Here is a 12,579-nt window from a genome sequence, read left to right as displayed (position 1 = left end):
TAAGATAAAAAGTTTTAGAAAAATTAAAAAGAATATTTTCCTTACTGATATGTTTTTGCTGCTCTGACCATGGGTTAAGGTATAAACATCTTAAGGAGAAAAAGAACCTTTCAGGAGTGATTTTGCTTGTATTAAAATTATTTTAATTTAGGTACATGAATAAACACTGGACAATTGTAAGACAGAGACGTTATAAATTAACAGAATTATAGACTTTTATTTTGAATTAAGATTTTCGTAGACTGGTTCCTGCTATTTGGTCAGCAATTGCTTTCGAGCCATAAGTTTTCCACTGAGTGTGCTTCACTTTTTAATGTTGCTGGGAAGAATTTTGCTTTTATATTTACCTGAAGGGCAATTTCCTTAAACTGCTATTATTTGTTTTATTCTTAGAGGTTCACAACATTCTCCTTTGTGCTTTTTTAAAGTGTCTAGGAATGTTTGTTTCTGAAGGAGCCCAGTGAATTGTTTTTCCCAGGAGTATTTGATTATGATCTCTTAATTAGCTTCATTTGGTTTATCTGTTTATATGCTTCTTTGATAGCAGGTTGACTTCTGAGTTCCCCTCCAAGAATGCGTGATATCAAAGTAGAAGGTGAACCCTCGATAAGGGCTATATTGACCCCTATTGTTCTATGATTGCACTTTTGCTGGCCTCTGAGGGCACACCCATTAAATCCAGGAGTTTTAGAATTCTAATGTCTGTTGAAAAGCCAATTTCTTAGAAATGTTAGGTAGCTCAAGTTAAACTGAGATTCAGCTGCTGAATCTTTAGAGGAAAACGAGGTGGGAATAACAGATAATCTCTCAGTAAAGGGTGGATTTTTCCCTTTTACTGCACAACAGACACATGGATTAAATTATATTATGAAACAATTCTTTCTAGAAGCTATTTCCAGATGAGGCTTACTTATATTTAAAAAAGGACTTTTTGCCTGGCCAAATTCCTGTGGGTTTATATCCATATTTAACCAGTTTTGTCTCAATTCAAGCAGGCTTTAAACAGAACAGAAAGATAAATGGATAATTTTGTTTATAGGTACCTAAAAGAGAGTGTACTGGCCTGGGAATTAGGGGTTCTGAAGTTTCCATTCCCTAGGCTGCCATTTGTTATATGACTTCATATCACCTGCTCTGGGCTTTGGTTTCATCACATGGCAAATAAAGGCAGCAGGAATTTATTGAAAACCAATTATGTATTGTTGCTTTTATTTTTGTTTTTATTTTTATTAAGATGTGGACTAAAATGTAGAAGACAAGAGACTGTGAAAACTGTAATCTGTACTAGGGGCACTGATTTTCGAGGCAAATTCTTAATATACCCCCATCACCCTACCCTGTGCAAGAATATATACTCTTTTGCTGCTTCCATTTTTTTTTTTTAACTTCCTGCTCTTATCAGCTGCCTGAAACTCTGCCAATTGGAGGTGAACTTATAGGAATATGTACCCTTTTTGAAATAATATGTACCATCTCTGAAAAGATTGAGTTACCCTGAGTAACTTCAGATTGCTTTCCTCCTTTGTTACTTAAGAGAGATTAGCTACAGAAAGGGGATGGCTGTCCTGGTTGGAGGGGAAGGCAGGCAGGCAATTTTCAGTATGAAGCCCATTAGGCTGTGATAGGAAGGGAGAGGCTGGATTGTTGCAGCAAGGAGGACTCAGCTCAGAGTGGAGAAACCAGTGTACTCTGATGTTTAAGAGCATGGGCTTCAGGGTCCAGCATAGCTGGGCTCCATCTTGGCTTTGCCACATGACTGTAAACAAATTCCTTAATCCCTCTGAGTTTGTTAGCTCAGTGCTTGACTCATAGTAAGTATCCAATGAATGGTAGCTTATTAAGATGAGGGGATCTGAGCACCTGGAAAAAAGGAACATTATGAAGTGGTGGAAGATGCAGGAAAGAAGGGAAGAGAAAGCCAATGACAGCTTTTTTCACACTCTTCAAAGTTTCCCTTTGAAGTAGTTCTATAGCCAGGAAATGGGGGAGGAGGTGGACGAATAGGAGATATTCTTGTTGATTTTTTTTTCTGTTGTCCTCAAGCATTTCATGGCCTCATGTTCCCAGGATTTAGAACTTAGTTGAGTTCTAGTAGACATTTTGGGTTGAAAAGGTGTTTGTTGTTGTTTTGCATTTTATTTTGTTCTGTGGCCTAGATTGTGAATCTAATACTGTACTTGAGAAAGTGCATTTCAGATTGTGAACAATTGGCTTGAAAATGAACTCTAATAGCATATTCCTGTTTTAAAACTCTAGGACTATGTAAACTGGTCATATCAAAGGACTTTGTGTTATTCTGTTTTTGTGAAAAGATGTGAGATGCTCCCTGGTGGAGAACAGGGGAGATTGGATTTGGAATCAGGTTTCCCAGACTCTGCCATTTACTTGTGTATTCAAGTGAAGATAACAAGAGAAAACCAAACCTCTTTTAATATGAACAACTCCCAGCTGAAAATGACTACAATACATAATTATTCCCTGGGACAATTTAATTCAGGTCTTCCAACCTGTCTAGACTTAAGCTACCTCATTCACTCTTTCACTCATTCATTGTACACAAATTCATTGAACATCCCTGTAAGAAGCTAATAGAACTAGGTGATCCCTAAACCACCTCCAACTATGATAGTTGTGATTTAATCTTAGAATGCATAAAAGTTCTTTTAAGTCTTAGAAACATTCTTTATGATATTCCTTCCCCTCACTATTCTTCATCAGAATAAAGTCTTCAAAGTTTTGTGAAGAACAAATTAACCAGGTCAGGCTTTTGGTATATTAAATTCTTTGGGCTGTTGAGAACTTTTTGGTTGCAAGTGATTGGAAAGTCCAAGCTTTACTGCCTAATCAACAGTTGGCATCTATTGGTTTGTGTACCTGAGAAGTTCAAATGTATGGTCTGGCTTCAGGTAAAGCTTAATACAGTGGCTTAAAATATGTCAACAAGAATATAGTTTCTTTCTGGCTCTTAGTGTTCTGCCTTTTTTAGTGTTGGCAGCCTCCTCAGGCTATATAGAACAGACCCTTGGCAGCTGCAGGCTTTCTCCTCAGGCAGCAACAGTTCCATGTATCACATTCCCATAATGCAGTGTTCAAGGGAAGGGAGGTCACCTCCAGAAGCTCCTGTATGGAGCCCTGTGATTCACTTCCTCTCATTTGTTTATACTTGATCATATGCTCTTTCCTGAACCTATTACTGGTGGATGGGGAAATATGTTGGTGAGATTAAGCCTTCTGTGGGGTCAACCCCACTCAAATACATGGCTGAGAATGGAGGAGAGGGTATGACCCAAAGGAAAATTGAGCACTGTTAGTTTGAGAAGGAAGGGAGGGATGCTGGGTATTAGCTCGTTTTCAGAAGCTTTGGCATGCTGAAACTTGGGCATGTTTTAGAAATTTATAAACTTGAAGCTACTCTTTTTCTTTTTTTAAGCCAGAGTTTCTGTTTAAATTGCCAAAACATCTTTAAAAGATTTTCTATTTGTAGACCCTCTCAAGTCTAGCCCAGTTTTCTGTGTCAACAGGTAGAGATGCATGTCAGGGCACATCAGAACTACCTCTTAACATGAGCCTATGGGATGTTAATAAAATATAGAGAGAGTGCACGTTCAGCTATCTGTAATTCTGTGAAGTCAGGCCAGATGCTTAATGCACCAGTTAGAAACTGTACCACATCTTTCTGAACAATTCCAAAGGGTATTGGAGAAATAATTAGATTTTAGCAGGTCACAGATGCCTTAGAATACTAAAAGGTTTTAAAAATGCTGTATTAAACTGTTCTTCTGTTCTGATATTTGCCTTTTATTAGTCAACACTTAAAATGTACCTAAAAACAATCACGTATCCCTTTTAAGTGTGTTTCCAAAACATACTCCACTGGAGTGAGATCTGTCGTTACAGGACTTGAAACAGAAATCAAAGCAAAATCAGAGTGGTTATTTCCCTGCCTGCCTGTCTGCCCACCCTTTGGTACAGTCTTCTCCTCAACACCCAATTTAGACTGTTACTCTTCAGAGATTGGGAGAAAGGTGATTTAAAAAAAAAAAACAACAAACAACTGAGAAAAACCAGCCCTTTGGCCTGCCAGGAAAGAAAGGAGGAATTGTGATTCAGAACAGGTTAGTACCTAGCCAAAAGTGAGGGCATAAGGAAGCTGGTTAGTACAAAACTGAAAGCCTGCTGTTCCCTATTTTCTTCCTCCTTCAGGGCTTTCAGGAATGGCCATGCAGATGGGGCACTATGCAATTCCTGCCGATGTAGGCTGTGTCCTTAATCCCTTCCAACTCCCCAGTGCTGTGTCACCTTTCTCTCTTTGTTTTAATATGCAAAAAAGAGAGTTTTAAAATGGACCTTAGGAAAAAGCAGAGACTTGGAGCAAGCAGAGTGAGTGAATTCTCCCTCTGATACTTTGTGTGTGGCCCTAGGTAAAGAACTTCAGTTCTTTGAGCCTCACTTCTCATTTATGAAGAATGGGATATGGGACCCACCTCATTTTGTAATTATGGACTTCAAATAAAGTTGGTGCATGTAAGAGTTTATTACTAAATCTGAGAAAGCACTTACCAAGACAGAGCTAAAACCTGTGAATAGTTGCTTTTTATTTTCATAGTGATGAGTGGGGCCAGGGTCAGTTCAAAAGGCACAGTCCACTAATGTTAAATTGAGCTGTGTGTTTTAATAATTTATCTTTGGGAATGAAACAATTTGAGAAATGCTTCTGCTTGTTGTCCTGGATGCTCAGACTTTGAGATAACAGTATCTAAAGCTGGTTCTGAGACTTAATTACAAATAAAACGACAAATTCCTTATCCTTGGCAATAATTAGTATAAAACATAGCTTTGAAGGAATGGCTAACAGTTAATAAGAGCAGATCAATATACATCTGATTATTAAGATGTGTATTTCCTAGGTATCATAAAAGGATTGCCCTGAAGCCATGTGATTATCTGTATAGCTAGCTGCTGCTGTTAATCTAACCAAAGCTGTCATCGCATGCAAACCATCTTATTGTTTCACTATTTCTGGAGTATTGGTGCTAATTTTAGGTACACACATAGACTTTCTGAGAGGAAGATTTCCTAAAATTGTTGTCAAATTTTCCATATTTCTGGAAACCAGCTCTGTAGTTCTCCTTGTGTTTGAAATTCTCTCTTTTAGGGATTGCTATTTCCCTGCAGCCCAGATTGTTTAGGTACATAAACATGTGTAATATTGAAAGGAACATGTTTAAAATGGAATTGAAGGGCTGGCCCCGTGGCCAAGTGGTTGAGTTTGCATGCTCCGCTTTGGCTGCCCAGGGTTTTGCTGGTTCGGATCATGGGCGCAGACATGGCAACACTCATCAGGCCATGCTGAGGCGACATCCCACATACCACAACCAGAAGGACTTACAACTAGAATATACAACTATGTACTGGGGGGCTTTGGGGAGAAGAAGAAGAAAAATAAATAAATAAGTAAATAAATAAATGAATAAAGATTGGCAACAGATGTTAGCTCAGGTGCCAGTCTTAAAAAAAAAGTAGAATTGAAGACTTTTGTTTTACTATATCTGCATATAAATGACTATGGAAACTGCCCCTCATTGACACTGTCTAGGAGAAGCAGATTTACTACAATTAATATTTCTTTTCCCTTGGGAACTGTTGTGAACTGATTGTTTACAAGATTTTTTTAAGGGATAAAATGGTATCAATTGATTATATTTGAACTAAGTGAACGTTTTACAATATCATCTATTCAAAATAAAAATAAGTAAGAATTAAGTTCGTGTTTACCATTGAGAAATTTTCTTTAAAATATAAAAATCTATTGACATTTTCTGAACATGATTTGTGACAAATTTGTTATATATAAACTAGATTATGTCTGTGTCTCCTCTGCCTCACTTCCTTCATACTTTAAGTAATTAGCCTTAAATTTGGGGAATTTAAAAACATTTTATAGTTCTTTCATTACTAAGTTTTTATTCCTTTTGTTTGACATTGTGTGTTTAAAAATTAAGATCTAGACTTGACAAGTTTCATTATCAGTGCACCCATATCACCAAAATTTATTTATACTTTAATGAGCTTTTATTCTTAATAAGCTGTTTTTACAAAATGAGGGTAAAATTGAAAAGTAGTAAAAAAAGTGTTACTTTTTAAAGTTAATAATTTTTGTTTGGGAGAAAGCTGAGAAGCTTTTTAGTAGTTGATTAATTCCCATGTTTACATAGAAGCAGTATGGAACCATTTGAGTCGGCACTCATGCAGCCCCTCTTTATTTTCTTCAGTGGCCCAGGGAACAGACTTGTCATTCTGAACTGCCCACATGTAATTCTGTCCTCCCCTTCTTCCCCGGGGCAAGTCAGAAGTAAACTTATCAGATCATATCTTATTGCCAAAGAGCAAAGCTTGTTGGCTGACTAAAGAAGAGAGGAGGACAAGTAAAATATGACAGGTTTGATGCCAAAAGTCCCAGGTTAATGTTGGTTTTTAAATAACTAAACTTTTTTGAAAGTAGGATTTACATCTTTTGAAAATATTTCCTCGAGTTTTACCTTATCTAGAATTTTAAGTGCAGCAAAAGTTAATAGTTTTACCCATATTTTATACACTGTAATTAAGTTATCACTGTTATCATTATTATTGTTGTTGTCATTGCTCCTATTATTTGTTCTTTGCAAGCAAATCTTTCTACCTTATATTTGGAAGAAGTTAGGGAAAATTGCATTGCATCTTATGTGCTTCCAGTATACTGTTCTAACAAAAGTAGAAATGGCTTTCTGATAGAAAGTAGAAGTAGCTTTCTGATAGGAAGCAGAAATATTATAAATGTAGAAATAAATTATTATAAATGTTAAGTAATTATAAGGGATTTTTATATCATATTTATGTCCTGTCTTCTTGACTGAACAAAAAAAGTTTATAGGAAACTTTTAAATCATATTTATATTCTGTCTTCTTGTCGAAACAAAAGGTATTACCATCTCCATTCTAATATAGCTGATATCTAGTAATTGTATAGCAGGTGCCAGTCGAAGAACTTGTTCTGGGCACTCAGAAGATAGTAATAAGGTGATATGTGTAGTTCTAAGAGAAGATAATGCTATCCAGGCTCTAAAGGGTTACAATTTTTTAATTCACTTTGTCCAACTCACTAGCATCCTCTTTGTTTTGTTTAGGTTGTTTTTACTTCCAACTAAATCTCTGAATTAGCTGGTTAGGAGGAATGGGTGGTTAGATGGTCTAAGTAAGCTCTTGCTTTGAGAGTCTTCAGTACACACTCAAAACAAAAGGGGTAAAGAAAAGAGAAGGTAGAGCAGGCATTCTAAGAAGGCCCTTCAAGTCTGATGTCTAGTTTGCCCTGTGTCTTCCCACAGCTTTTCAACAAATATTTAGTGGATGGCAAGGTATGTGCCATAAGTCTGGTCACTTTGACTCATTCTTTGTTCTCCAAAGACTTTATAAGCAACCTTCTAAAGTTGTCCTATCCACGTGGATTATAGGTGGGCCAATACCATCTCATAACAGCTAGATATAAACTCCTGCGTAATTCCAAAGAAAAGACAAAGAAACCTGTTCTTAGTCTGTGGATGAGAAGGTCAGGAGCAATTTAACCAATGCACTCTGGGCTATAAAATCATGTTTGAGATGAAACTGCTAGCAGCTAAAGAGGGAAAGTTTTTGAAGAGATATTAAGGATAGAATCAGAGCTGTTGAGATAGCAATGATATGTTGTTAATTTGAGGGGAAGAGAACCAGAGTAGGTAGATTTTGAACTCTTTACCAGTTACTGTGGTGGTAAGTGTAAGCAAGGAAGACAGAGGTAATTGTCTTACAACATTCACAATGCCTGTTCCTCTCAGCCATCTTTGTAGTGAATTTTGGGGAAGGGGTGGGGAGATTGCTGAATTATAGAGGCCAATGAGGAAGAAGAGAGAAGTTCATAGATGTGAGCAAAATAATAGTATCAGTATAGTAACACTAATATTCTAATAATGGTCATAGTATGAAAAGAGTGGGGGAAAGCTAAGCGTAGACTAAAATAGTAAAATCTGATTTCAGAGGAGGGGAAAAGATATTCAGATATGGAGATATGTTACTAATTTTGGGTATTAAGAAATATGACTGGACTGCTCATTCCCTTCTTAGGCCCTTCCAGGGAAGAGAGTTGAGGTTCTTCAGATGCTGCCAGTTTTAAGTTTACAGGAGAGTCCATAGAATTCCCAAATCATTTATTTGTTCTATATTCAGGAATGTAATCCTGGACTGAGGAAGGGTCTTCTTTATATGGCAAGGAAACTATCTGCTTTAGGAGAGTGAAAGCTGACACTTGCCAAGAGAGCTACAATGGCCTAACTAAGCCACAACCATTAAAGGGGGATGTGTGCATGAAGCCACATGTCATAGTCAAATCACCCACATGTCCATTAGGGATATGGGGCAACTTGCAGAGGCTTCTGATTTGTATCCAGATTAACATCTAGTCTAACATTGCAGTGTCAGTGCAGACAACAGAGTCATGCAAAATATGAAACTAGAACAAATGCACAGGTCTTAGAATGTGGAATAAAAATGCTGGGGCATTAAGGGTTCATTGTAATTTGTATCAGAAAGTACATGAAAGAAAATATTAAGACGAAAGTTATACCAATTCAGGATGTGTAATCTACCATATAATGTGCCAGAATTCTAATATGCATTTCTATTTACCCTTGGCTCTTCTGAACCTCATTCCTTGCTTTGACTTGTCCTTTATGAACAATTTTCTTCATTATTAAACAAACAAAGAAATTCCTTCACTCATCAGTTAAGGAAAACTGTCAATTGTCCTTTTAGTCTCAAGGATTGATTTTGGTGGACTATGCCCCAATTATATGTATTTTCCTTCAATATCTCTAATATGGATGCTAACAAATTTGTTTAAAAATAAATGAATATTGTTTAAGAGATGAGACAGACTGTCTCAGAAGATTATGCTATTAAGAACTATTTTTGCATTTTTATTATAAGAAATGAATTGACCACTACTATTTCCATCAGAATTGTTGCAATCAGTTGTTACAATTCACTATATCGTTTACTGTAGCCATTAAATAACACTGTTTAGTTGTTTGTTGTAGAAAGTTAGAAAATAGTGATTATAATAAGAGGAAGATAAAAATAATGTGAATTCCCAGTATCCACTTTCAGTACTGGTTAGTATAAAGCCTTTCAGACTTTTACAACTTATATCTATATACAAACGATATTTTGTTAAAAAATTTGGAAAATGTTGTATTTACTGTCTTATAACTTACTTGCTTTATAACATTTTTTGACTTAAGAAAATTGTGAACTTGTCTCTGCATTATCAGATATATCTGGATATCATCAGTTATAATGGGAGCATCATATGCCATTGTTTGCACAGATAATGATCAATGTGACCAACCTGTCTTGCTGGGCATTTGTGTGCTTTTCAATTTTTCAAGATTATAAGCAAAATTATGATGAAAATTCTTCTAATTAAATCTTCGTGCTCAATCAAGTTTATTAAGATAGGTTTTTTGAGGTAAAATTGATGGCTTATGGATCTGCCACTCTTTTAATGAATTTGCTGTAATTCCAAGATTGCCCTCTGGAAAGGATGTATTCCCCCAGTCTCTGCACTCTCAACAACATTGGATAGTGTTAATCTTCAAGTTAATGGGAGATAAATTGGATCTTGATATTGTTTTAATTTGTATAAATAGAAGGAGCACATTTTCCTCTATTTTGAGGAGAGGGCATTTTGTTTTCCTTCCTTTCCTCCTTCTTTCTTTTTTGGTAAACTTTTGTCTATGTTATCCATTTCTCTTAGAAGTTAAACATAGGGAAGTACAGAGAATAACACAGCAATAGAGTATGTGCCACTTAGAATTAACAAAGGTTAACATTTATTTATTATTGCTTTAAATTCTTTTTTTTTTTTTTAAGATTTTTACTTTTCCTTTTTCTCCCCAAAGCCCCCTGGTACATAGTTGTGTATTTTTAGTTGTGGGTCCTTCTAGTTGTAGCATGTGGGGTGCCGCCTCGGCATGGCTTGATGAGCGGTGCCATGTCCGCACCCAGGATTCGAACTGGCAAAACCCTGGGCTGCCAAAGTGGATTGTGCGAACTTAGCCACTCGGCCATAGGGCTGGCCCCTAAATTCTTAATTAAAAATAGAATATAAGAATATAATAAAGTTGAAATATCCTTAGTTTTCTCTCTCATCCACTTGCCTCTTTCCTTCACAGAGGCATCCACTGTCATGAATTTGATGGTATATTTTAATCTATGTTTTTGTATTTGTTTAATTAAAATTAGAGTCAGCCATTAGCCATCAAATACCTAAAGTCAGAGTGGCTTAAACAATATAGAAGTTGATTTCTCACTTGTGTAAAAGGCTAGATATGTCCAGATAGTCCAGGGTGGGCATGGCCCTCCACACATTCAGTGATATGGGCTTCTTCCAGCCTGTTGCTTTACAGTGGGTGTCCTTGATCTCATAATTCAAGATGGTGGCATACTCATTCCAGGAAGAAAGGAAAAGGTCTACAAATACGTTAGGATTAATAATTACTCATCTGTTATAATAATAGCAATTATTGCTTATTGTAATGATAATTAAATATTCATTAACTGCAAAATTGCATTTAATTGCCCCCTGTATAAACAAGACCACAAGAACTTTCTCTTACATATCTCCTACTCCACATGGGTGAGTTTCTCTGGCTTATTTACCTAGAAATGGAATTTCTGGCTCTTAAGGCATGACTATAAGTATAGGTTACTATACTACATATTATAAAACTCTTCTCTTTGTTAGGGTGCTTTCAGCCTCAAATAACAGACAATGGAGTTCCAAGTGGCTTAAATAAAGAAATTTATTACCTCACATAACAAGAAGTCCAGAAGTAGGACTGCTCTAGGTTTGATTAATTCATTGATTCAATGGCCAGAATCGTGTATTGCTGTGTTTCTTATGAAGGTCAGGGAAACTTTTCCCAGAAAGTTCCCCCACCTGGCTTTCTATCGTATCTTATTGACTAAAATTGAATCACATGTCAGTGCTTAAATTGATTACTTACAAGGTTAGACAAGACCATGATTGGCTGGGGACACAGCCAGTTTCCTTTGAAGAATGTTATCAGGAGGAAGTAGATACCCAAACAAAATATGCCTTTGGGAAGGAAGAAGAGGGAAGGTAGATGGCAAGTAGGCAATGGGCAGTGTCTGCTATATTTCTAAAGCGGTTGCTACATTCCCATCAGGAGTATGTGAGTCCTTAATTGTCATGGCTTTTGTTTGTTTTTGTCAAACTAATGAGCATGACATGGTATTCTTTATTATATTCCTTGACAGTTTCCTACTCCTAATGTGTTGCACACCTTTTCAGACATTTATAGATCTTTTGGGTTTTCTCTTCTGTGAAATACCTTGTGTTCTTTGCCTCATATTATCCTGAGTGATTTGTATTTTTCTTATTGATTTGTGGCAGTTTTAAAAATATATTCTAAATAACAATTATATGACTGTGAAGTTCTGTTGGAAGTGTCTTCTGCCAATGTATGGCTTGTCTTTTTACTTTTGTTTTAATAAAGAATGTTTCCATAATTTAAAGGTTTGTACTTTTCGTGTCTAATTAAAAAAATCATTTTATACTCTATGGTCATATAGATATTATTCTAAAGGTTTTTTTTATTGCATTTTAAGTGGATATTGACCTTTTTAATACTCTATACTAGCAGTTTTTAAAGTGATGTGGGGATTCTTCCATAGGATCTATGAGATCAAAATGATTTTTATGATGGTATTAAGATGTTATTTGTCTTTTTCACTCTCATTCATTCATAAATGTAGAATCTTATGGAGGCTATATGACCTGTGATATCACAGCAAATTGAAAATGCCAAAGCTGAAATGTGAACCCAATTGCCTTCTCTTATGTCAGACATTAAAGTGATGTGCAGAAATGTGAAACAGTGCTACTATTCTGAATAAATTTTTTCTTTGTTTGCAGATAGCTTTTTCCCGCAAAATATGCTTTTTATGCAAATATATATTGGGTTTATTGCTGCTTTTAAGTGAATTTATAAGTATTTTAAAAATTTCTCTTTTAATTTCTAACATATTAAACATTGAGAAATCTAACCCACATAAATAAAAGCTCTTTGGGGAACTCAGTAATTTTTAAGACTATAAAGGAGTCCTGAAACTAAAAACATTGTGAAATATGACTGTATATGAACAGTAATTTTTAATTCATAAATTCTCTTATCTCATAGCCATGTGACAAACATTAGAAAATTTACTTTATTGTCCTTGGGAAAATATGATTTGAAAAACAGTTCTGTTCCCTTATACTTCTGTGTATTAATTATCTTTACATTAACTAACTTGAATTATCTCAAATGTTTATTACCCGTCTACTGCAGTCATCTGTTAGCCCAATGGGTACTGTAAAATAACAGAAAGAGCATAAGTTTTGGTATCAAATAGATCTGGATTTGGATTTCCAGCATGGACACTCTATAGCTAAGGTAGTAACGCAATCTGTCTGAACCTCAGCTTCCTAAACTGAGGAGAAGAGAA

General features: G+C 35.8%; 1 protein-coding gene across 8 annotated transcripts in view; it reads left to right on the top strand.

Annotated features, from left to right (window-relative positions):
* Nucleotides 1-12,579, top strand: part of MACROD2 (mono-ADP ribosylhydrolase 2) — a 1,873,143-nt gene that overhangs the window by 295,824 nt on the left and 1,564,740 nt on the right. The gene's annotated exons all lie outside the window — the stretch shown is intronic.

Source organism: Equus caballus, chromosome 22 (genome assembly GCF_041296265.1).
Source record: "Equus caballus isolate H_3958 breed thoroughbred chromosome 22, TB-T2T, whole genome shotgun sequence".
Taxonomy (NCBI): domain Eukaryota; kingdom Metazoa; phylum Chordata; class Mammalia; order Perissodactyla; family Equidae; genus Equus; species Equus caballus.
The sequence above is the reverse complement of the archived record's forward strand: the minus strand, read 5'-3'. Positions and strand labels throughout refer to the sequence as shown.